This window comes from Onychomys torridus, chromosome 1, assembly GCF_903995425.1.
Source record: "Onychomys torridus chromosome 1, mOncTor1.1, whole genome shotgun sequence".
Taxonomy (NCBI): Eukaryota; Metazoa; Chordata; class Mammalia; order Rodentia; family Cricetidae; genus Onychomys; species Onychomys torridus.
This window is the reverse complement of record NC_050443.1, coordinates 85,918,982-85,944,844: the sequence shown is the minus strand read 5'-3', so window position 1 is coordinate 85,944,844 and position 25,863 is coordinate 85,918,982. Positions and strand designations below refer to the sequence as shown.

Here is a 25,863-nt window from a genome sequence, read left to right as displayed (position 1 = left end):
GATCCAGAGGTTCAGACAACATCATCAGGCCTCATCGCTTTTTCCACCTCTCAAGTGGCCTTTCTTTTGTTTGGCTCCTTTCTGGTATTGGATTTTAATGTTTAGTAGTCAAGGTATCTGCTAGAAACTTTACATTAGTATCTCATAACTCTAATTGCAGTGGAGAAGTGTGGTTTTCCTCCCTCCCTCCCTCCCTCCCTTCCTTCCTTTGTTTTCTTTGGCAGTTTCAATATGACTCCTGGGCCTACTGGGTCATAGCCTTACCTTAAAGCAATCCTAGGATGTGCTAAGTGAGGGGGACAGAGACACATAGGTTTGGTTATCTTTTTCCAAACTACTTGTACAGAGGGCAGGGAGGCTAATCCCAGAAGGAAAAGGAGATCCTTTTTATCAGAAAAGGAGTGCTGTGTTAGCAAATTCCAACTTTTTCCCTTCAGGGTGTTGCAGGCTAAGATGACTAGGGAAAAATCAGATTCTGCTTTAGAAGAATCAAGCTTTTGCATCTACAAAGTCAGGACTGATTAGAATACATTTAAAATGACACTAGTGGGTGGATGGGTGGGGGACTACAGAACACAACATAGCACTGAATTAAAAAAAATCCATTAGCTTTTAAGGTTTTAAAAACAAAGGGCTTTTGGTTCTCCAGTTTTACTGCATTATTGTTCACAATGTATCCTACTGGGTCTGGAAATTATGGTGATATTGAAGCAGATGATTAGGTGGGGGAAGAAATAGCAGGATCAAAACAACTGAAAGTAAATTAGCATAAAACCCTTACATCACAAACCATTTGAAAATGTGAGGTCATCAGGGGCTGTGAATCCCTGCCAGCAGGATAGAAACAAAAGGATTTTTCTGAGAATTCTTAGGCTTTGTTTTCCTCTCATATTGTTAAGTGAGCCAAATAATAACACAGAAGGGGAAAACAATTTTTAGGGCTACTGTAATTTTGTGATCTCTAAACTGTGCAAAACCCTGGTTGGGCTCTGAGTGGTATAGCCACTTCTTCTGAACAGCTGAGCTATGGGGCTGCAAGTTGTAAAGAGATGTGTAGGCATCTGCATACTTTTTTGAGGAACATGGTAACAAAGAAAAAGGCAAAGTGTAAATCTACAGGTTGTGAGATTCATCTCAGTGATTTGTGATGGTTAATAATGAGTGTCAGTTTCGCAGGATCTAGAATTACCCAGCAGACAAGACTCCAGGCGTGTCTGAGGGATTTTCTAGTTTAGGTTAATTGGGGCAGGAAGAGCCACCCTAACTGTGGGCAGCACCACTCCCTGGGTTGGGATCCTAGACTGAGTGAAAGTGACTGGCCAAACCATTCATCTTTCTGCTTCCTGACTGGGAAAGCAAGGACACAAGACACTGCAAACTCCCCCTGCCACACCTCCCCACCTGCAGTTTTAGGAGTTAGGGTTAGGGAGACAATAAACTCTTTGTTGTAGTTAGGATTTCTATTGCTCTGAAGAGACACCATGACCACAGAAACTCTTATAAAGTAAAACATTTAATTGGGGTTGTCTTATAGGTTCTGAGGTTTAGTCCATTATCAAGGTGAGAAGCATGGCGGCATGCAGGAAGACATGGTGCTGGAGAAGGAGCAAAGAGTTCTACATCTGGATTGGCAGGCAGCAGGGAGAGAGAGATACTGGGCCTGGATTGAGCATTAGAAACCTCAAAGCTTGCTGTGGATGATTCATTGGTAAATAAAACACTGATTGGTCAGTAGCCAGGCAGGAAGTATAGGCGGGACTAAGAGAGAGGAGAATAGAGAGAACAGGAAGGGAGGAGGGAACACTGCAGCCACCGCCAGGACAAGCCAAGTGGCAAAGTATAGATTAATAGAAATGGACTGAATATAAGAGTAAGAGCTAGACAATCGTAGGCCTGAGCTAATGGTCAAGCAGTTTAAATAATATAAACGTCTGTGTGTTTATTTTGTAAGTGGGCTGTTGGAATAACAGGGCTTGGCAGGAGCTGGAGAGAAGGTCTCCAGCTACAAATGGTGCCCAACGTGGGGCATGAACCCATGACCCTGAGATTAAGAGTCTCATGCTCTACTGACTGAGCTAACCAGGGGCTGGAGAGAAGCTGGTGGAACTCCACTGCTCTGGAGCAGACCCCAGCAGCCAGCCAACAGGTAAGAGATCTTCAGTCAGACTGCCCACCACCCCAGACACCCATAATCACTGGACTCCATAATCACTGTGACCTAGTCTACTGCCCAAACCTACCAACCCTATCATCCTCCCCTTGGCCAACCATCCACTGCAACACCAGCAGCCCTCGTACAAGCACCACTTACTCCAGCCAGAAGAACAGCAGCCCCTGTATGCACAAGCACAATCTACACCAGTTGGAAGAACAGCAGCTCCTACAGGCACAAGCACCACCTACTCCAGCTGGAAGAACAGCAGCCCCTACAGGCACAAGCACCACCCACACCAGCTGGAAGAACAGCAGCTCCTACAGGCACAAGCACCACCTACTCCAGCTGGAAGAACAGACTCCACTGGCACAGGCATAAGTAAAGTAGGAAGAACGGACTCCATAGGCATAAGTAAAGCCCACACAAGCTAGAGGAACTAGAGGACATGCTGTATTTAGGCACCCAAAGCCCCACAAACCTCAGCTGAGACAACCCTTCCGGACCTGTGGACCAGCCAACCACCAGAACCCTTGGCCATTCAGGCCAAAAGCCAATAAAGAAAACAGACAATAAAGGAACAAAAGATCCATCCAACAAAGATATCACAAGAAGCAACACCTGTACCTATAACTATCCCAAACCTAGATGGGCAAACAGCAGTGTAAGAACACATGCAACAACATAAAGGGCAATATGGCACCACCAGAACCTAGTGGTTCTACAACAGCAAAACCCGAACATCCCAACACAGAAGAAAAGGATCTTAAAAATAACTTTATGAAGATGATAGAGGCTCTTAAAGAGGAAGTGAAAAATCCCTTTAAAGAAATCAAGGAAAACACAAACAAAAAATTGGAAGAAATCAATAAATCCCTTAAGGAAAGCCAAGAAAAAAACAATCAAACAGGCGAAGGAAACAGTTCAAGACTTGAACTTTGGAATAGTGGCAATAACGAAAACAAGAATGGAGGGAATTCTGAATATGAAAAATCTAGATAAGTGAAAAGGAACTACAGATGCAAGCATCTCTAGTAGAATACAAGAGATGGAAGAGAGAATCTCAAATTACAGAAAGCCTACAAACTCATGGAAACTGAACAACTCTCAACTGACTTACCACTGGGTCAAGGAAGAAATAAAGAAATTAAAAAGTTCCCCGATCAATGATAATGAATGCACATCATACCTAAACTAATTGGACACTATAAAAACAGTGCTAAGAGGAAAGTTCATAGCATTAGTGTCTACATAAAGAATTTGAGAAATCTCACACTAGCAATTTAACAGCACACTTGAAAGCTCTAGAGTAAAAAGAAGCAAACTCACCCAGGAGGAGTAGATGCACAAAATAATCAAACTCAGGGTTAAAATCAACAAAAAAGAAACAAGAAGAAAAATACAAAGAATCAATGAAACAAAGAATTGGTTCTTTGAGAAAAATCAACAAGATAGACAAACTCTTATCCAAACTAACCAAAAGGCAGAGAGAGAATATCCAAATTAATAAAATCAGAAATTAAAAGGTGGGCATAACAATAGACAACAAGGAAATCCAGAGAATCATTAGGTCATACTTCAAAAACCTGTGTTCCACAAAATTGGAAAATATAAAAGGAATGGACAATTTTCTTAAGAGGTACCCCATACCAAAATAAAATCAAGAACAGATGGACAATTTAAATAGACCTATTATCACCAAGGAAATAGAAGTAGTCATTAAAAGTCTCCCCCCTTCCTCCCCCAAACAAAAAGGTCAGGGCCAGATGGTTTCAGAACAGAATTATATCAGAATTTCAAAGAAGAGCTAATATCAATATTTTTCAAATTGTTCCACACAATGGAAACAGAAGGAACATTGACAAATTCTTTTTATGAGGCTACAGTTACCCTCATACCCAAACCACACAAAGATACAACAAAGAAAGCAAATTACAGACCAATCTCCCTCATGAACATTGATGCATTAGTATTCAATAAAATATTGTCAAAATGAATCTAAGAACACATTAAAAAATCATCTACCATAACCAAGTAGGCTTCATATCAGAGATGCAGGATGATTCAACATACAAAAACCTATCAATGTAATCCACCATATAAACAAATTGAAAAAAAAAACCCATATGATTAGCTCATGAGATGCTGAAAAAGCCTTTGACAACATCCAACATACCTTCATGATAAAGGTCTTGGAGACATCAGGGATATAAGGAACATACCTAAACATAATAAAAGGAATATACAGCAAGCCAACAGCCAACATCAAATTAAATGGAGAGAAACTTAAAGTGACTCCACTAAAGTCTGTAACAAGATATGGCTGTCTACTCTCTCCATATTTATTCAATACAGTACTCAAAGTCCTAGCTAGAGTAATAGGACAACAAAAGGAAATCAAGAGGATATAAATTGGAAAGGAAAAAGTCAAACTTTTGCTGTTTGCAGATGATATGATAATATATATTATAACCCCAAAATTTTTTACCAGGGACTCTTACAGCTGTCAAACACCTTTAGTAATGTGGCAGGCTACAAGACTAACTGAAAAAAAAATAGGTAGTCTTCCTACATACAAATGATAAATAGGCTGAGAAAGAAATCAGAGAAACAACACCCTTTACAATAGCCACAAATAATATAAAATATCTTGGGGTAACTCTAAATGAAAGACCTGTATGACAAGAATTTTAAGTCTTTAAATAAAGAAATTGAAGAAGATGCCAGAAAATGGAAAGATCTCCTATGCTCATGGATAGATAGGATTAACATAGTAAAAATGGCAATCTTACCAAAAGCCATCTACAGATTCAATGCAATTCCCATCAAAATCCCAACACAATTCTTCACAGACCTTGAAAGAACAATATTCAACTTTATATGGAAAAACAAAACAAAACAAAAAACAAACAAAAAAACCAGGATAGCCTAAACAAACCTGTACAATAAAGTAACTTCTGGGGCTATCACCATCCCTGACTTCAAGCTCTACTATAGAGCTATAGTAATAAAAACAGCTTTTTATTGGTATAAAACAGACACATGGATCAATGGAATAGAATAAAAAACCCTGACATTAACCCACACACCTATGGACACCTGATTTTTAACAAAGAAGCTAAAATTATACAATGCTAAAAAAAAAAAAAAAAAAAAAAAAGCATCTTCAAGAAATGGTGCTGGAGTAACTGGATGTTGAAATGCAGAATTCAAATAGATCCATACCTATAGCCCTGCACAAAACTCAAGTTTTTGTTTGTTTGTTTGTTTTTTGTTTTTTGAGACAAGGTTTCTCGTGTAGCTTTGGAGGCTGTCCTAGATCTCGCTCTGTAGACTAGGCTGGCCTGGAACTCAGAGAGATCCGCCTGGCTTTGCCTCCCGAGTGCTGGGATTAAAGGTGTGCACTACCACCGCCCGGCCAAAACTCAAGTTTAAATGGAACGAAGACCTCAACATAAATCCAGTTACACTGAAGTTGATAGAAGAGAAAGTGGGAAGTGTCCTTGAATGCATTGGTATGGGAGACCACTTCCTAAGTATAACACCAGTAGCGAGACACTGAGAGGAACAATTAATAAATGGGACCAAAGCTTCTCTAAGACAAAGGACACTGTCAATAAGACAAATGGCACCCTATAGAATGGGAAAAGATCTTCATCAACCCCACATCTGACAGAGATCTGATCTCCAAAATATATAAAGAACTCAAGAAACTAGACATCAAAATACCAAATAATCCAATTAAATAAAAATGGGGTACAGACCTAAATAAAGAATTCTCAACAGAAGAATCCTTAGTCGTCATGGAAATGCAAATCAAAACGATACCATCTTAAACCTGTCAGAATGGCTAAGATCAAAAACACTGATGACAGCTTATATTGGAGAGAATGTGGAGTAAGGGGAATACTTCTCCATTGCTGGTGGGAATGCAAACTTGTACAGCCACTTTGGAAACCAATATGGTATTTTCTCAGAAAATTGGTAATCTATCTACCTCAAGACCCAGCTATACCAATCTTGGGTATATACCCAAATAATGCATAATCATACCACAAGGACACTTGCTCATCTGTGTTCATAGGAGCATTATTTATAATAGCTAGAATCTGAAGACAACCTAGATGCCCCTCAATCGAAGAATAGATAAGGAAAATATGGTACATTTACACAATGGAGTGTTATTCAGCTATAAAAAAAATGACCTCATGAAATTTGCAGGCAAATGGATAGAACTAGAAAACATTCTGAGTGAGGTAACCCAGACCAAGAAAGACACAAACATGGTATGTACTCACTTATAAGTGGATATTAGGAATAAAGTAAAGGATAACCATGGTACAATCCACAGCCTCAGAGAGGCTAGACAACAAAAAGGGAAGCATGGATTTCTCTGGGAAGGGGAAATAGAAGAGATTTCCTTGGGAAAAGGGGGTCAGAGGTGGGTGCACGGACTGATGGGAACTTGAGGGAGCGGTTTGGGATGGCTGGGTGTGGGGGTGGGTGAGGGGTGCAGGATGGAGGGGGAGAGTAACAAAAAGACATCTTGATGGGGGCATTTGGGGTTAGGGAGAACCCTGGTACCTGGGAAAACCCCAGAAATCCACAAGGATGGCCCTAGCTAAGACTCCTAGCAATAGCAGAGAGGGTACCTGAACTGGCCTTCTCCTGTAATCAGATTGGTGATGACCCTAACTGTCATCAGAGATACTCTATCTAGTGACTGATGGAAGCAGGTGCAGAGATCCACAGCCAAGCATTGGGCTGAGCTCCTGGAGTCTTGGTGAAGAAAGAGAGGAGGGATTGTATGAGCCAGGGAGGTCATGATGGGAGAATCCACAGAGACAGCTTACCTGAGCTCATGGAAACTTGTGGAGCCTCTATGGGACTGACCTAGCCCCTCTGCATGTGTGTGACAGTTGTGTAGCTTGGTCTGTTTGTAAAGCTCCTAGCAATGAGATCAGGATCTATCCCTAGCACTTAGCTAGTTTTGGGAACCTGTTCCCCATGCTGGATTATCTGGCCTAGCCTTGAGGCAAGGAGAGGAGCTTGGTCCTGCCTCAACTTGATGTGCCATGCTTTGTTCAAGCCCATGGGAGGCCTGCCCTGAGCGATATGGGAAGCAGGGGTGGGGTGGGGTATGGAGGGAGGGAAAACTGCAGTAGGTACATAAAATAAATGGAAAAATGTTATTAAAAAAACAAAAACTTCAAAGCCCACCCCCAGTGACACACTTCCTCCAACAATGCCATACCCACTCCAATGAGGACACATGCCCTAAGCCTTTCCAATAGTGCACCTCCCTATGAGCCTGTGGGGGCCATTTTCATTCAAGCCACCACCCACTTCCTTCCCTCTTTGTTTGTGCCAAGTACTTTGTCATAGTAACAAGAAACACAACCATTACAGTGATAAAGTGAGAGAGAGAGAGAGAGAGAGAGAGAGAGAGAGAGAGAGAGAACGAACCTTCCCCTAAGGGGTCCTGGGAGAGTCCAAGTTATATTTTAAGTCTTAATTACTGTGCCTAAAAGATGCATGAAACAAAAATGCCTCTGATCTGTAAGCCCCTTTCCCAAGGGCAGATATAGTTCCTGACATGGTAGAGGCTGTTGCTTATGGGAGATAAAAAGACACATGTTTTCACTCCCCTAAACAAATTTGAACCAACCACACAGGAAGTGCTTGATCACATGTGGGCAGGAGTTTCAAGGCAGGAAATACATCATGACTTGGCCTGATTGGACCTGATAGGAAATAGTGCAAACCGTGATGTGGGGCCATATTCTAGGAAACCAGAGATGGACCTGGCCAGAGAATCCATCAACCTGGCAGGTATTTAATTAGAGCTTCCTTCAAATTTGACTTTAAACTGTGGTAGTGGTCTTATTCTCAACTGGTGGAATTAACAATCCATGGCTAGATCCACTGTGGATGGGTATAGTGGCTACACTCCAGCAGCTGTGGTGTGGAGGAATACTGTATCTAAAAGCATTGTCTGGAACCAAAAGACCTTCTAAAATCGGTATTAGTCAGCTTTTGTGATAATGTTAAACATCCCCAGAGTCTTAGCTGTTTACAATAAGTACCACTTTATGGCTCACAGTCTGTGGGTCAGCTGCTACTCTGCCAGACAAGGTTGCTGCTGCTATGTCTTCTCACTCCAGGACAAGGTGGAAGGAGCTCCCTGTGTGCTGTGCCCAAGACAGAGCCCCAAGGCTAAGGGTAGCAAGTAGTGGCACATGATGCATCTCAAAGTCAGCACATGGACTGGATTAGTATCATGACTATTCTACAAGCTAAGGCAAGTGTCTTACTTATGTTTCTATTGCTGTGAAGAGACACCATGACCACAGCAAGTCTTATAAAGGAAAAACATTTAATTGGGGTGGCTTCTATTTTCAGAGGTTTAGTCCATTATCATCATGGTGCAACATGGTGGCTTGCAGGCAGACATGGTGCTGGAGAAATGAGCTGAGAGTCCTACTACATCTTGACCCATAGGCAACAGGAAGTGGCCTGAAACAACAGGTGTGGCTTGAGCATATATATGACTTCAAAGACCACCCCCAAAATGACACAATTCCTCCAACAGGGCCATACCTGCTCCAACAAAGCCATACCTTCTAATAGTACCACTTTCCATGAGTTTATGGGGGCCAATTATATTAAAACTACCACAGCAAGCAATAAGGCTAAGTCCAAAGTTACTGATATAAGACCCTAAGAAGACTGTGGAGAGTCACACCATATAGAATGAATACTATGGTCTATCTCAGTCTGCCTGCTCTGCCACTCATTTGCTGGTGGCGGTGAATACATTATTTAAGACTCAGTTTGTTTCATGGGGAGACAATACTGTTTGCCTGTTTATAGATTCTATCCCTTACTTTCCTTGTTATTGTGATACAATCCTCATCAAAAGCAACTTAGAGAAGGCAAGCTTATTTTGGCTCTCAGTTTGAGAGGATACAGTCTTTGTGATGGGGTAGGGACAGTAGCAGGCACATGAGCTATCAGGTCACTTTGTGTCCACAGTCAGGAAACAGAGAGAGATGAATACTGGTGCTCAGCTCACTTTTTCATCCCCCTTTTTATTTAGGCCAGATTCCCAGTCCATGGGATGATAATAGTTTGTGTCTACTTTCCTCAGCTAAATCTTTCTGGAAACTCCTCTTTAAAGATACACCTAGAGGTGTGTCTCCTAGGTGATTCAAAATCTAGACCCCTTGACCATGAGATTGATGGATCACAGAGTGAGGGCTCAATCAGAGGATGCATGCACAAAGTATGGTAGTGCCTTTTGAGAGAATAGGTGTTTGGCAAAAGAAAGTTTCCATTGTATTATTGTTAATCTGAAGCACTGTATTAGAGACAAGGCTTGTGAGGAAGGCAAAGACCAGCACTGGTGAGAAGTCAGGACAGGGAGGCTTAGGTTTGGTGGACACAGGCCAGAAGATGGCATTCAAACAGTCAGGTTATAGAGATTAAGGCGGTGAGGAGATAAGGGTACATCAGACCCAATGTTCCTAAATGCTATACAATGGAGAAACAAAGGAGTGCCTGATGAACAATGTTTCAGCCCTTCCCCCACAGGCTTGCCATCATCTGAGGAAGGCTGAGGCTTTAAAGAACTCAGTTGATCACCCAGCTTCCTGCAGAGCAGGCAGACTGGAGATCCATGAAGATCACACCTGCCACGCCTCAGTCATTGCAAATTCTACCCATTGATTCTCTTCTGGCTACTGCCTCCTTCACGCTGCTCTGCACTCCCTTTTTCAGAACCTGCACCCCCTTCCCACCATCTCTAGTCTTCCTATGGTGCTCAGCATTAATTACATATGACCACCCCTGCCATCCCTGGATAGGGCTGTCTGTCTTCCTCACAGCCTGTCTGCTCCATCTTGATGTACAACACTCCCTCTCCAGTTAATCTTTTACCTCTCCTCCCTGTTACCATTCCTTGAGGACCATGGGCCCTCTTGCTCTGGGGTTTCCTTTCTAGCCCCAGCCCTGCCTATGTGCCACTCCAATAAACGAGTTCTGGCTGGTATCCTTGAGTATCCTGGCCAGCAGGCTGAGGAAGCTGTAGAGACCTGGCCTCACATTCCATGTGCCTACTGAAGAATTCTGAGGGTTTATGAGAGGTTAGTTACTTTGAAAGAATTCTCTGTGTTCTGCCACAGAGCAGATTATGCTAGTTTATCAAACTACTTCAGTAATTCTGAAAACAGAACTCTGTGTGACATAATGTCAGAGGCACAGTGGGTATGACTGCCATTTTCAGGAGAGGTGAAGCAGAATAATCACAGCCTGAGATGGGAAGTAAAGCATGGTATGGTACTGAAGTCAGCACCCTCATGGAGGATGCTTTCTTCTCCATTGAACAAGGCTATGCTATTGCCCTGTTCTTCCACATTGTGGCAGGACACAGCAGGGATGAATATCCTTGACTGAGGAGACAAGATCTGCTTGCAAGGTCTGTGCATACATCTAGTAGGGGCCATCAAAGGCAATGGAGCCTCAAGCCTGGCCCCTCATCTCAGTGTTGCCCCCTGCATTGTAAAGGCTGCTCTCAGAATAGGGACAAGACTGGAAGGAATGGCTATAGAGGTCAAGTTTTATCCATCTCCCACCTTGCCTTCCTTCCCTGCTGTCTCTCTGAACCTCTCAGCTTCTCAGCTTCACACTCACAGACTCTCAAAGCGTCAAGGTCCATAGGATACTTAAGCATGGCTGGAATCCAGAGTCTAGTAGTGTTTCTGTCTTGGTGCGTTCAAAGGGCTTTTTCTTAAAGCTTCTCCTAAGGGGTGGGGGTAGGGGCGAGCTCAGGCCATGAAAGAAAGTGTAAAATGTGGGCTTTTCCCATTATCTTTTCTGATTTGGTAAATTTTTGAGTTACCCATGTGATCTGTACACCTTATACTAAGCCCAAGGCATGTTAGGCCAACGGGACTCCAGGCTCTTCCTCTTTCTCAATCAGCCAACACTGACCACCTGCCCATGTGTTGGGATCTATCCAAAGGTTTCATCATTCATATATGGATGAGATGTAATTCCTGTTTCTAGAGAGCTCATATCTTATTCAGGAAAACAAACAGAATTAGAAGTTAGCATTACAGCAGTTATTGCAAAGGTGTATCTTCTTAGAAGAGCTTGTAGCTGGGTGTTGTATTAGCCCAGTTCTCAATACTGTGATGAAGTACTCAGGGCAGGATGGTTTTTATGAAGAGGCTTCTTTAGTTCATAGATTTAGAGACTCAAGGGCATGGTGTTGATATCAATCAGCTATGGTGAGGGTTTCTTATATGTACCACATCTGGCAATGGCCTGTGTGTGAATGTTGTGTGACTTTCCTCAGGGGACATGAACAAATGCTTATTCACCCTAGATAGAGGGGGAAATCAAAGAAATGATTCCAACAAAGTGTAGTTTGGTAAACCAATGAGTTTAATTAGGGTGATGTGTGGGAATGTGGACAACTTACACCAAGTGCTGTCCAAGCCACACCACTGCAACAGAGTCTTGTTTCTCCCAGTGATAGTTAAACACACACATTCTGTAGGGAGGGTAGGTATCTTATTTGTCTTATTAGCCTCATGTACCCATTTCCATGATGAAATGATAGTTGGCCTGCTCATGTGAAGTGCTATGATCATATCTGCATGCCTGCAAGGGAAGGTCATCTCTCTATGTGAGAAGCCAAAGAGGTTAGCAATCTAAAGTCCCTTCCTGACCCAATGACCCAAAGACCTTTAAAAGACATATTTAAACGATGTCCAACCTATACCAGGTAGAATGGTAAAAAGTCAATTTAGAATGTAGCTGGAGGTAGCCTAGACAAAGGGAAGCACCTGTGCAAGGGCAAAGTAACTCCTCAGGGTGCCACATTTTCAGGGTCCATTAGGAAGTTCTGCTGGCCAGAGGCTGCATGTCCAGACAGCTTTCTTAGAGCTTGGTGCAATATGGAGGACTCGCTCCCCGCAGTGAGGGCTTCCTGCTTTCTACCTAACCGTATTTGGAGAATGTCTCTAGGCCCAGATGCCGGAATTATTTCAAGTGTGGCCCTTGACACAGTTTTCTGCAAAAGCTTTCCCCCTGCTGCCATATGGTAATCAGACATTGTGCTAGGAACCTTATGAGAGGACTGTGCTGTCACGTATGCTAAATGGACACTGTACTAGGAGCTTTGTGATAGGAATGTGCTGCCTAATGCAAATTAGGTGATGTCCCACCTGCGTTCCCTGACCAACATATCTCCCTCACTCTGGAATAAAGCTGAGCTGTAACACTGAAGCAGTCTCTCAGAAGGTTATTTCTGTCGTGCTCACAGGCCAGACAAAGCCTTTCTTGCTGCTTCTGCCCTTTGCCCTCATGGCCTGGTGGCCAACAGATCACTGGGAAGGAAAGGAACCACAAGGGTCCTGAAAGTAAGTAGCTCATATGTAAGTATTATGCCAAGAAGTAGTGATATGGACTCCAGACAGGAATTAACCAGGTTGTGGAAGGTTCTGTGTACATTCTAAGGAACTTTCATTAAAAGCTTAAAAAAAAAAAAAAAAAAAGCTGAGGAGAGGCATAGAGAACAACAGAATTGGGGTAAGGTGTTGGGGGTGAGTCATGACCTGTCATTCCCTGTGGCAAGAGGGAACCAGCAATAGCCATGTGCTGCAGAGAGGGATTAAGATCAAGGTCAAGACTGGTCAGACATAAACCCACACTGTCACAGAGCACTGGACTACCTTGGAGGCTCTTCAGCCACATGCATGACCACACTTTCTCTGCAGACCCAAAGGCTTCTGTATTGTCAAACTCCATATCAACACAGGAGGGCACCAAGATGGATTCTCCTGAACCTCAGGGTGGATAATGCTAGGCAGTGCTGGGGTGCACCATGTTTTCTTCAGTACTTCTTTAAAGGGTTGAGTCCTTAATAGCTACTGCCTGACACCATTTCATTCCAAACATTCTTGGGGCACCTGGGCCAAGGTGAGCTCATTGACAGAAGAGAGAGCAAGAACTGCCTACCCACATTTCCAGGGGTGGGAGGGAGAAGCTGAGGTACAAGTGTACCAGCTAGTCTTATACCTCTGGCCCCAATTGCTTTCCCTTCAAGAAATCACCATGAATAAATGGGGATGTCAGGGAAGGCTTTGCCACTCATTGCTCTGGGAAGAGGCAGGATCTGATTCTTAAGGGACTACCTTGGGCTTCACTAAGAGATCAGGAAGTTGTCATGATATTATTGGGGTAGGTAATCACCATATAGGAAGGCTAGCCTAAAAGGGAAACTCCTGGGAACTCTCAAAGGAGGAGAATCAGGATTTCTGACCAGGACGCCATTAGTATCCTTTAATTATGATGCCTACATTAACTGTAACCATTATACATGCAGCATACACTAAATACTCTGTACCCTTGTAGGTCTTCTGCATTTATTAACTTACTTAATTGTTATAATTCTTTTTTTGTTTGTTTTGGTTTTTTTGTTTTGTTTTATTTTTCTGAGACAGGGTTTCTCTGTGTAGCTTTGTGCCTTTCCTGGAACTCATTTTGTAGCCCAGGCTGGCCTCAAACTCACAGAGATCCATCTGCCTCTGCCTCCCGAGTGTTGGGATTAAAGGCATGTGCCACCAACGCCTGGCAATTGTTATAATTCTTGAAGGCAGCTAAAAACCAATTCCCTTTTTATATTCCTCCCAATGACAGTCATGATTATCTCTGAGCATGGTCACTGGACATTCCTGGGATCATCACTTCAGAGGTTGGAGGCTTCTCACTTTCTTTGCAGTGCCCAGCTCAGTTAAGCTCAGCTCTAAGGTCCAGTGTCTTATATTCAGGCTAGCCTGGCATCCAGTTGGCATCCATGCTGTGGCTCGAGTTTGTTCCCTGACTGGGACTCTCACAGAGTTGTTCCTCACTCTAGTAAACACACACACACACACACACACACACACACACACACACACACACACACACACACTCAGCCCTGTGGCAAGTTGCAAACTTACAAAAGCTAGGCTTTTCAGTGACTTCATCAAGGGAGCCATGTGCTATGGGGAGGATGGACTGAGACCACATACTAGCTGAGGATTGGTGTGGCAGTGTCAAAGAGCTGATTGACAAATAGAGAACTCTTCTATGGCCCTACTGTGAGAAAGCATCTCTGAGATCCCACTGCTAGGTACTGAGTTTGAGGGGCCAATTCATCCAGCTTTTTGGGAGAATTATCTCTGGGATAACTTCTTGCATTCCATAGCACAGTTGAAAACTATAGCTAGTAACAGTTAAGTGCTGTGTCTTAACACAAAGAAATGATACATTCGCCAACTATCCTCATATGATCATTACATGTTGAATACATATATTAAAATGTTACATATTATAACTCATGAATACATGCAATTACTACATGTCGATTGAAATATGTATTTAAAAGCTTATCTCTCTGGGGTAAGGAGGGCAGGAAGCAGTTGCATCCTCATAGATCATCAGCCCCCTTAAAAACATATTAATATATCAAGAAAACAAAGAGTGACAAGAATAAACTATGGGTCATTGCCATGTTTGACTGTTAACCCATGAAAGCTGGCAAGAAAGCCATGTCAGAAAGCAGGCTGGTGTGGGAGTCAGCAGAGTTCTAGGCTCCTGGGAAGGTACCAGGGCAGGAGTTGATGGACAGCTGAGTCAGGGGAGATGGGTCATTTTATTTAGAGTTACTATTTCTATGATGAAATACCATGATGAAGAGAAATTTGTGAAGGACAGTGTTTATCTCATTTCCATTTCCATATAATAGTTCATCATCTAAAGTATTTAGGGCAGGAAACTGGAGGCAGGAGCTGATGCAGAGGCCATGGAGGAGTCCTGTTTTCTTATGTTCATGGTTTGCTCAACCTGCTGTCCCACAGAACCCAGGGACACCAGCCCAGGCATGGAACCTCCCACAATGTGCTGGGCTTTTCCACATCAATCACTAATTAAGAAAATGCCCTACAGGCTTGCCTACAGCCTGATCTAATAGAGAAATATTATCAAATGGGGTTCTCCTTCCTCTCAGATGACATACAATTACCCATCACAGGGGTTTAGGGAAGGACAGCAGTCAGGGCTTTCAGGTGGGCCACCTTAAGAACCAAGAGTTCAGAGCCTGTGAAGTCCAAGGCTAGATGGAGGCCCAAGGCACTACTCCAGTGTCAGCACCAGCCAGCCCATCACTCTAAGTACTCACTTTAAGTACTCACAGAGTTTGGAATCATATTTTTTGGACCCTCCTGTTCTCCATTTGGTTCTCTCCTTTCCCTGTACATACTAACATACTGAATAACATTGACTATTAAAATCTGTATAGCATCTAGTAAGTTCCAGGGCCTCTGCTAAGCATTCATGGTCTCATATAGGACTGACAACAACCATTCTTATTTGGTAAGATCTATGATTATGTGTTTAAAGATTTGACTAATATGCCTTAAACAAATTTAACAACTTGTTCAAGGATACACAGCTCAGAAAGAATCAGATGAAGCATAAATTCAGTGGTCAGACTCTGGAGCCCTGAGCTTCCAATGTGAAAAGATCCACTTCTGAGAGAGTCAGTGGAGAGTCGCCTAGGCCTCCTTCAGAAATCAAGCAGGAGGAGGACCTTCTGGAAATTTCTTTACAGAACAGACTTCTCACCTGTCCCTTAGCTACTGACCTCTAAGTACCAATAGGAACTTGCTTTGGAGAACATGAACTCCAGTAAAGATCAAAGGCAAAGTCATGGCTCTTGCCTGCCAGTCCATCCTAGTTCAGTCATTTATGTGGCACAGGTCTCCAGGGAGGCAGTGACCACAAGCTAAGAAACATTGGCTCTGCCTTCACAGGGATAGCAAACACATAGGCCTGTGTGGGGCTATGGAAATTGAGCAATTTTTCACTTAAAATCATCTGAAAACAAACTTAGATGTCTTTAAAATTATATATTCATAGAACATTTCTAGACTGTAGGATAGGATTAGATGGTAATGATTTAATTGATGGTTAAGTGTGTAGATAAAATGAGTGTGCTGAATCCTTCCCATAATTATCTCTCTGAGGAGCCCTGGCAGCTGTAATTATTGTCTGAGGCCAAAATTACAAACCAGCTGTAGTTTTAAGCAAAATATGTTGCAGCCTCTGCAGGATCTTTAAGGAAAAGTCGGTCACCACCAGTACAGGCATCCTCGTCGGGCCAGCTAAAGAGGGAGTAGAGCCTTGGAAAGGGGATATATTCTCACAGTTTTCCTGAATCCCTGCCCATCACTGTCACGGTGCACTGCTCTGTTCTCTCTTCCTTGCCACAGGAAATCTCTCCTCTTGCTCTTTCTTTTGCCAGGAAGAGTTTTCAGATCAATTGGTCAATACTACTGACACTGCGCCCTAGAGACTGGACCATAGACTCAACAACATGGCGGGTATTTCTTATGTCAACTCAGCAGTGCTGCTGGAGCCCTTACATTGAGGAAGACCAGTGGCAGCATGACAATTCCAAGTCTGTACCCTGTTGGTGACCCATTGGTCAAATTAGATTCTCTGCTAATATTTGGTCAAAACAGACAAGAATGACTGCCTCCACAGATCCAGTGAGTTCAATCATTCCAAAATTCTTTTCAAAGGCTTAGTTATTGTTTAAGATAGTTATGCAAATTATTATGTGTTCATTCAACACCAACCACAGAAATATGGAGATGAATAGAAATGAATGAATTCTTCTGGTGTGCTTCTGAAAGCTGATATTGCTTCATAATTTTAAAGATTCTCACCATTTTATGCCTAGCATCTTCACTTAAAGAAACCAGCCCTTGGAATTGGTTATTCTTTCCACTTTGAGTGCACAATTGGACATCTTTGACTTTCCTCTAGGCAGTGCTTAGGCTCATCACAACTACCACCTTCCTCTTAAGCATTTTAAGGATTGTTTTCATGTACAAAATAATGTTCCAGGTGCTACAGAAAGACTAGGTAATTCCATGATTTATAGAGCAGATATAGTGCCTGTAACCACACTTGGCTATGGCTTTTGGGTTATCTGGCAATTGACTTTGAATTCAGCAATAATCCAGTCTGCAACATCAGAAGCTTCAAGTAGAGATGAATAGTTCAGGGTTAAGTGGACATGCTACAGTTGAAGAGAGTGTACATGAGCCACTAACTTAATAGCTGAGCTGGCCAGAGACACTTGCCCCTGTCAGCTCTACAGCCTCTCAGGTATTCAGAATTCCTGGTGTGCTTTCCATGCTCACAGGTTGTGCTTCTCTGTGACTCATTCATAGTATACCCCAAAATATGGGTCCCAGGTTCTACCCTTGCCACATAGAACTCTTGCTAGGTATGAATCAGACAGAACATAGCACACAGTAACATCATAACTGTTATTAAACAAACTGTCTACTTAGCTATAGGGATGAAATCAGCATGTGCCTTGGTCTGGCAGAGTGTCAGGCACCTGTTCAGAGAAATTTGTTTTATTCAGAAAATGAGTCTTAAAATGCTATAGAGGAAGAAAGTGGCTATGAAAACCATAAACACAGACTAAAGGAAGGCCAAAGACTTCCAGCCCTACCCTCAAAGGGGAAAGGGAGATCAATTTCAAGTGTTCTTTTTAAAGTGAGGATGCTGGGTAGTGGAATAGTGAGAAGCTACAAAAGTCTCAGAACAATCCATTCATGCCGTTCATTCTGCTTGTCTCCTCTCATGCCACCATTTCTCCTTTTATTCTTACTGGATCACATATTTATCTCTCCGTGCATGAACCTTGTATGGTAGTGATTGGCCCTAAATATTTATTGGAAGAATGCATCCATAAATCCCTCAAGAAGTACTTGCACTGGTATCAATGGCCAGGGGAGGGCAGCAAAGGGTAGCACAGTGATGGCAGCAGAGCTCCCCACCCTCTCTGCCTCTTTCTCCTAGCTATGTGCTCCTTGTTAAATAGATGCTTGGCATTGATGCAAGGGTCCCATAACTCATGTTGACTATTTGTGGACATTGAGGGTAATAGGACTGGAGAAGATTGCTGAGAAGTATCCACTGAATCTTAGCATTATAAAGGAGGGAAACCAGTTGATTGAAAGCTAGAGAAGCCAGTGTCCAGTGCTGGTATTGAGATATGTAGAGAGTTGAAAGCCAGGATTCCACATGAGGTAGATTAGCATCACAGGCTTGGTTCTCTTTCACAGGCAGAGTGTGAGAATTTAGAGGAAAAAGAAACAAACAAACAAACAAAAAACCCCCCAAAAACAAAAACAAAAACAAAACCCTTTTGTCTATTTTCACCAAAGTAAAGAGTGTTGACAAAGATGTAACAGGCAGTGCGGTAATAGTCATTAGGGGTCTAGACAGATCATCTTTTGTCTGGAAAGATTCCACAAGACCTGCTGGAATGGGAAGGGCTTGGATCTTTTCTTGACTTGTGCTACATGGCACCCATGCTGGCTTGAGCCTCTTGGAATCCCATGATGGAATCTCAAGTTGAGGTTAAACTCTAAGTGGACAGGGAGAGTCAGCTAGAAAGTTGAACAGGTCTTGCCAGGCAGGAGATGGTACATTTAGGTATCCGAGAAGGCAATTCATCTTCAGTATTGGGGCTATTTGGTCCACATTGTTTCAATAACCACAAACTCATAGCCATGAAATGTAAGAGGAAAGTCTGACAGGAGCCTGAGAAACTTTTCCCTTGTTCCTGAGAGCTACAAGAAGTATAGTTTTACCATGTCCTCTAGACTTGATGTCTACAGTTAATGTCACTTGTCTGAAGATGAAACAAAGGAAAGATGTCAACCATCTTGCATGATCCTTAGCATCTCCAGTCTCTCAGCTCTTATCCTCTTTCTAGACCCTCTGGCCAGATAATATATTTTCTCTTTGCTTAATCTATTTGGTTGTAGAATTTCTGTTGTTTACATAAAAAGTAACCCAATGAGTATATCTCATAGCAAAGCCAAATTGATGACTTGTCAAACACCATGTCCTTAACAAAAGAAACCTTCCAGGAACTTTGTTTTTCCTCATGACTAGATGGTTTTCTGCACTAGGGTGATAGCTTAATTTGGGAGTCTCAGCTCTTTACTGGATATTCCCTTATGGATAATTTCTGCTCAGCTGCACACTTCAGCTTTACAAGGAGTTTTCAACATCAGATGCACATCTTTCCTGAAAGCACTTCCATTCATATATGTGTGCTTCTAAGTGGTCTATTGACCTGCTTGCTTGGATACCAGTTGTAGCAGGAACCTTAGAAGTCTTATTAATAAAAAAAAAATGTGAGGCCAGTTATTGGTGTGAATGCTGGAAGATCAGAGAAGCAGAACAAGCCATAGCCATCTCACCTTGCCAGTTCTTCAGCTGATCCTGTTTCCTCTGACTGGAAGCCTCTCAGCTGAACTGTGCTCAAAAGCCTAAAAGCTTAACCAGCCAAATGCTTCTAGTTTCTGGTCTTCACGCCTTAGATATCTTTCTCTTTCTGCCTTCACTCCCTGGGATTAAAGGCTCACTCCCTAGGATTAAAGGCGTGAGTCATCATGCTTGGCTATATCCTTGAACAGATGGATTTCTGCCTCTGGAATGCTAGGATTAAAGGCGTGTGCTACCACTGCCTATCCTCTATGTTTAATATTGTGGCTGTTCTGTCTCTGATCCCAGATAAGTTTATTAGTGTGCAAAATATTTCAGGGAACATAATACCACCACAACCAGTGATGTCTACAAAGCTGAAACACTGCCCTGGGACATTCTGTCTATTCTCTCTGAAGGATGCATCACATTTCAAATAGATGACTTTCTATCTTAGCTTCAGTGACTTACTAGACACTTCTTGTTTTAAGTTTCTTTTTTTCCCATATCCAACTTAACGTCATTCATATCAAATGGTATTATGGGTTATTTGAGTCTCTTGGTGTTGTAAGGTGATCTGTGTTCTTGGATAGAAAATGATTCCTTTTGTTATCTGAAAGCCAAGATACCAGTGGAAGTTTTGTCAACAGAACTCCAATAGCACAGGAAATAATCCCAAGACTTGATAGATGGGAATTCATGAAATTAAAAATTTTATGCACAGAACAATAACTATCAGCAGAGCACACAGCCCACAGAATGGAATTTTTTTTTTTTTTTTTTTTTTTACCAATTATACTCTCAACAGGGAGCTAATATCCAAAATTTATAGAGAACTGCAAAAATTCAGCATGAAAACATCAATAGCATCTTCCAAGCAACATATGGCCCAATGAAAAAAGACATTTCTCAAGAGAAACCCAAACAGTCACAAATCACCATTCCTGATTACTGTTTAGTACTCCAGTGTTGCAAAGGGCAACATGTGGAAAGAATGAAAATACCACCTGCAGTTGGAATTCATCATTTTCCCAACTGAAACTAAGCAAGCCAAACCCAACCCAACCCTGCCTCTGAAGACACATCCAGGCTCGCTCCTGTGAGTTTTTCTGTGCCCATGACAGGCAGTGAGTTTGACCAGTTTTAACAAACTCCACCACACCTTACTCAACAGAAGGAAGGTATCTTGCTTTGGACTTTTTGGGTCCACACAGTTAGTTTGTTTCTCTGTTTCTCTTTTTCTCCCCTTCCTCTCTTCTTCATTTCCTCCTTTTTGTAGCCCAGATTGATCCTGGAAGTCCTTATTCTTCTGCCTCTACCTTCTGAGTGCTGGGGTTATAGGCATTTGCCACCATACCCTGCTTCTGTATAAAATTCTGAGAGGAACCTGGAGCTTTGTGCAGGAGACAAGCACTTTACCAATTGAGCTACAACCCGGCCCCCAGTTTCTTCATGCATCACAACAAAACATGATTAGTATAGATCTTTTTAGCTTGTTTCTATGCAGCTTTATTCACACTGTGGTGGAGGATCTCTCATCTGCTCCTTTTGCAGACAGTCTAGCAGACAGTCTAGTCCATCGGGATGAATCTCATCTCTGCTTGTGTTATTTTGGTTTTTCTAGTTTCTTTTCTACTCAGGAGATTGCTACCACTTAAGGTTTCATCTTCAGCACAGCTAGACCACAGAATCCCATGTATAAACAAGTGTCGAGAGCAAACACTTGTATCTCCTTGGCTTCTGGACATGCCCAAACCAACACTAGTTCTGGTGAGTGCTTGGGTTGCAAGGAATACAGATTCATTCATGAATGTTTAATATACATTTGGATGGCTTGCTTGAGACCTATTTAAATACTCATGAATAATAATAGCAGAATAATAATTACAGAAGCTCCACAGAAGGAACCATGATGGGAATGGCTGCAGGAATTCCCTTTGCCATCCAAGATAATCTCCAGGACCTTAGCATCAGCACCTCTAGTGTTTTGAACTAGCCTCTGCTATTAATAAGTCTAAGTACTTCTTAGTCCTCCTTTGGCCTCTTAGGTTCTTCATCCATGAGTTTTCATACATTTCTTTTCATTATAGTTCTGTGATGCTTACAATTTATCTTTCATCATGGCCTATTAAGCCTTCTGATTCTCTGTAAAATCTGATTATTTCAATTTCTGGTTTTGCTGATGCCTCATTGGACATGTTCATGGAATTTCCAAAGTTTGCTGATAAAACACAATTGTCACAATGTACCATAGGGTATCAAGTTGTATCACAAGTCATAGGGAAGCTCACAAAGTGGCTGCTGGAAACATGTGCCCCTTTCATACTTCATAAAATAAAGGTTAGGGATGCCTCTTCAACAGGGAGATTGAGGTCTGGCCATGCACAGGTGAGCCTGAGCAGATATTATGGCTTACACGGTCCAGCATGGAATTGTCTCTCATCTTCTCTGTGTACTAACTCTCTTTCATCTGCTCATTTTCTCCATTCTTCAGCTCATAGTTTCCCTTCTCAGTGTCAAGCCTGTCTTTTGACTTGATGTTGCTTGATGGCAGTTCCTGAGGTGGAGTGTGACCTCCACACCCTAGAAATTCTTCCCAACCATCCTCAGCCAGTGTGGTCCAGTGTTCCTGAGCAGTGTTCCTGATGCTGCCTCCCAAGTGGTATAAAGAACCCTGAGATGAGACAAGGTGCTCTCTTCTTTCAGACTCCCTGGACTCCCATAAGGATCCTCCTTAGCCTCTCTTTCTGGTTTCTCAGAATGTTGACATTCACATTTTAAACTAGATAAAGAAAGGTCTAACTCCATCGGGAAACAGTGGATTGAGTGACTTTTCCTTTTCTTCTATATTATGTACATGCCTGCATGTCCTTCCTGGTCAGTATAAATTCAATATATATACTTTCTTCCATTCTCTGCTGATATTTTGTGCTCCATACTGAATTGGGGTTTTATAAACATTTTTTTTTTTCAGACTGACTCCTCTTCTGAGTGTCTTGGGTTATCTGATTGAAACCAAGAGGCACAATGGCTGTTTTTTGACGGATGTAGGTTGTCTCTTGCATCAACACTGGACTTTTAGAATTTCAGGACAAATGTTCAAAGCCTTCCCACAACTGGATTTGCTGAGCATGAATGTAAGTTTGGGTTGTGAAGCAGACCTGGGAGGAGACAACTTAGCAGGAAACAGTTTCTGTGTCAAGAGTTAAAGCTGAAATCAGAGATGAAGTCTGAACAAAAATGTGACATCCAAGAGTTAGAGACGGGATGTGGGAGGTCCATGGAATGACAGTGCACTTGAGGTCTGACTGAGGAGTGCAGTTTCAAGTGCAGAGCGGAGCATGGGGAAGATGGGTTATTTTAGACAATATAAAGAAGGTGGATGAGAAAGTAAGTACAGGGTCTAGAGCAGTGGTTCTCAACACTTTTAGTGCTGAGACCCTTTAATACAGTTCTTCACGTTGTGGTGACCCCCCCACCATAAAATTATTTTTTTGTTATTACTTCATAACTGTAACTTTGCTACTGTTATGAATTGTAATGGAAATATCTAATATGCAGGATATCAGCTACATGACCCTCAAAGGTTGAGAACGACTGGTCTAGAGACTGGCAAAAGGCCTAGTAAGACCAAAGAAGGAAAACAGCCCTTTCAAGGCTAAATGGAAGAGGGCAGAGCTGCTTCCATAACACTAGACTGTATAGCAATCATACAGAGAAAACGCAGATAACCAGGAAGCCCTGGAGGACAGGAGGCAGGTGGTGGCCTAGTTCCAGTACTTGGGGAAGTCCTAAGTGGGTACTGCATAATGCTGAGTTGTTTCCTCCTGGGCTAAAAGCAGCACACAGGGTACTTCCTAACACTGCTCATAGAATAACACTTCCATATGCCATGGAGGCAAGGTGACACCATGATGAGCCTGTGAGGGAGGGGCGGGGCATCCTGCACACACTGTCAGAAGAATTGGGCAGTGTCTAGGTAGAGCCACACAGCAGGCATCCCCTCTTTCTTCTGTATCAATCCAGTCTCCCTTATTGGTCTTTTCTTATTCTATGTAATGTTCAAATTTGCTTCAGTGAAGAAAATCCATCTCTCCCACTACCCTTGACCCTTTTCTAGCAATAGCTTATCTCCCAACTTTCCTCTTTCCATCAAGACACCTGAAGGAATTATCTTTAGCCATGGACTCCACCTCCTCACTTTCCAGTTCCACCATCTTTGTCTCTCTTTCTCTCCCATCAGGATGCCTTCAGACACCATCACTCCTTTGAAAATGCTTTCCTCAATGAGAGGCCACCACAAAACTTCTGTAGTCAGTCCAGCCTGACAAGCAGCTTAGGGATAGGACATGATGTTGAGGAATAATTTTATGTATATGTGTGGGTACACATATGTGTACATGCATGGTCATGTTTAAACCCACAGATGTGCACATGCACATGAAAGCAAGAAGACAACCTCAGGTGTTGTTTGTCAGCCACCTCCACCCATTTTCTTTTGAGATAGAGTCTCTATTTGGCCTGGAGCTCACCAAGCAGGCTAGACTGGCTGGCCAGAGACAGGAGTCCACCTATCTCAATTTCCCCAGCATTGGGACTCTAAGCACACAGGCTGTTTAAATGGGTTCTCAGGACTGAATCAAGCCCTCATGCTTTCATGGCAAACTCGTGACTAAGCCTTTTCCCTAGCCCATGGAATAATTTAAAAATATTGTCAAATTGAAATAGAATTTGTTGGAGCAGATTTCAGGTTTTAATTTGCATGGTCTGCTGTGTATAGTAATATTATTGTAATCTCTGCATCTTTCCCTGACCCCTGCTCTTTCACCAACTATGACAGTCTTGTCTGCCTAAGATCCTGAGACTTCCTGATGCTCTTCCAGAATTTTGTTCAGGTCCACATTCTTGTCCTCATCAGGAAGGGGTGATAAGATCTGGCCCCTACCAGTCTGAACTGAGGTCCCTTCTCTTCACATTAAGGCCACAGCTGAGTCTGGAGTCATTGAACACTGATACACAGGCCATCCAGAGAAATCACAGCCTCTCTTAATTCAGGAAAAGCTTTTCAGCCAAGGGCTGAGCTTTCTGACATGCTCTTTGCCAAGGGATCTGGGAGCCTAATTAGTCTTTGGTTAGCAGATTATTGGCACATTTTTATTGAAAAAAAAAAATAGTGAACCAGCCTGCCACTGTATGCAGCACTGTGTGTGTGTGTGTGTGTGTGTGTGTGTGTGTGTGTGTGTGTGTATGTGTGCATGTGTGTGTTTGTGTGTGTCTGTCCTTGTAGGAGGGTAAAGGTTAAGATCTAAGTAACTGTTATGAACTCAATGTGTTTTTGAGAGGGACATCTTTTTTTTTAATAAATAATTTTTTTCTTTATTATCATGTGTTTTAAATTTTATACATCAGCCATGGGTTCCCCTGTCCTCCCCCCTCCCACACCCACCCCCACCTTCCCCCCAGCCCCTCACCTCCATTCCTATGTCCTCTAGGATCAAGGCACCCCTGGGGATTCATTTAAACCTGGTAGATTCAGTACAGGCAGGTCCTGTCACCTCCTTCCAGATTGAGCAAAGTGTCCCTGTGTAAGCCCAAGGTTTCAAACAGCCAGCTCATGCACTAAGGACAGATCCTGGTCCCACAGACTGGATGCCTCCCAAACAGATCAAGCTATTCAATGGTCTCACTTATCCAGAGGGCCTGATCCAGCTGGGGGCTCCACAGCCTTTGGCTCATAATTCATGTGCTTCCATTCGTTTGGCTATTTGTCCCTGTGCTTTTTGCAATCTTGGATTCAATAATTCACGCTCTTGCAGACCCTCCTCTTTCTCGACAGTTGGACACCTGGCGCTCCACGTGGGACCTGGCTGAGGATCTCTGCATCCACTTCCATCAGTTATTGGATGAGAGTTCCAAGACGACTGTTAGGGTGTTTGGCCATCTGATCACCAGATTAGGTCAGATCAGGCTTTCTCTCGACCATTGCCAGCAGACTACAGAGGATATATCATTGTGGATTTCTGGGGACCTCTCGAGCAATCTGCCTATTCCTGGTCTCATGTGGTCTTCATTTATCATGGTCTGTTATTCCTCATTCTCCCTTTCTGTTCTTGATCCAGCTGGGATCTGCTGATCCCCTAAGCTTTCTTTCGAGAGGGACATCTTTTTGAAGGAGGTAAGTACAGCATACCAAACCTCCTTAATATTCCCTTTCTCCTATTAGTCACCCCCGCTTCCAATCTTTATTCCAGGGCCCTTCCATGCTATTGTATAGTTTGGTAAACAGCAGGGCCATCCATCTGGCCAACATAGACATCTGGCTATCTTCCCAAACTCCTCTCTTTCTTTCCCTGACTTTCCAT

The 25,863-nt window shown here is 42.7% G+C and overlaps 1 protein-coding gene and 1 long non-coding RNA gene across 6 annotated transcripts in view; one reads left to right on the top strand and one right to left on the bottom strand.

The window, feature by feature from the left end:
• Nucleotides 1–25,863, bottom strand: part of LOC118584393 (synaptotagmin-9) — a 176,364-nt gene that overhangs the window by 11,855 nt on the left and 138,646 nt on the right. The window lies entirely within an intron of this gene.
• The window catches only part of LOC118584411, a 52,183-nt gene that overhangs the window by 16,809 nt on the left and 9,511 nt on the right, over nucleotides 1–25,863 (top strand). For all 5 annotated transcript variants that reach the window (XR_004945034.1, XR_004945033.1, XR_004945031.1 and 2 more), the window contains exons 3-5: nucleotides 12,483–12,579; nucleotides 16,506–16,752; nucleotides 22,476–22,638. This is a non-coding gene — a long non-coding RNA (uncharacterized LOC118584411). The remainder of the gene's footprint in view (nucleotides 1–12,482; nucleotides 12,580–16,505; nucleotides 16,753–22,475; nucleotides 22,639–25,863) is intronic.